Consider the following 1,134-nt stretch of genomic DNA (forward strand, 5'->3'; position numbering starts at 1 on the left):
CTGGAAATTAAATTGTTCAAACACTGTGGAATGCAGTATGGAGTTTCCTGAAAAGAGTAAATATATATCTCCCTTAAGACCCTGTAATTCCCCTCATGGGCAGTAATCCAAAAATTAACAAACAAGCTCACATGAAAGCTACAAGTATAACCATGTTCAGTGCCCAGGTCCAGAGTTCAAGGACTGGAAAACAAGTTACAACTGCTGGCATTTGTTTCCACAAATATGAACCCTTTGACATAAATACCAAATCATTCTATTTGCAGTAGCTAGCATAGGACTTAAAGGTAGTGGGTGACAAAATGGCTTCTTTGTTGAATATTAGGAAAAGATGTTGGCAGTCCAAGAAAAGGGAGATTTTGTTGTTGTTGTTGTTGTTGTTTGAGGGGCTTGAAGTCTAGGCATGGGCACTGTCCCTGAACTCTTCAACTCAAGGTGGGTACTCTGTCTCTTGAGCCACAGTGTCACTTCTGGTTTTTGGTGGTTAAATGGAGATAAGAGTCTCAGGGACTTTCTTGCCCAGGCTGTCTTTGAACTGCAATCCTCAGATGTCAGCTTCATGAGTAGCTAGGATTACAGGCTAAAAATGGAGGATTTTTAGAAAAGAAAATCCACCTCTTCACTTGTGTCTAAATCTCAGATATCAGTATTAGAACACTTCACCTTCAACTCATTTCATCAGATATTTGTAAATTTTCTCTTTTCCTTCATGCAGGAATACTGCAGTCAGTATCAACTCAGCTGTGGGACTGAACAATTGTATGGAAATTGCTAGCACCTAAATCAAGAACTTTTACATCAAAACAAATGATTCCCACTTTTGGAATAATTGTTTTCTCTTTTTATAACAAATCTTTGCTTGATTACTTCTTAATGTGACTGATGACATTTTCATTCTCTTCAACCTTCTCCCACATGATGTCAAATATTTAAGAATTCAAAGATTTCCATTGATAATTCATTAAGCTGACCTCTAAGAAAATGTGCATTTCTAGAATTTGGTTTTCTGTCTTGTTCTTACATGCATAGGCTTTCTATGATTTATTTGTTCTACAAGGAATTCTACTTTCTAATCTTTGTGTGATCAATTTTAGTCTCTCTGTTCAGTCTTTCTGACACACTCTCTGGAGTCTC

The sequence above is a fragment of the Dipodomys spectabilis genome, unplaced genomic scaffold, assembly GCF_019054845.1.
Source record: "Dipodomys spectabilis isolate Male_0828 unplaced genomic scaffold, ASM1905484v1 ptg000543l, whole genome shotgun sequence".
Taxonomy (NCBI): Eukaryota; Metazoa; Chordata; class Mammalia; order Rodentia; family Heteromyidae; genus Dipodomys; species Dipodomys spectabilis.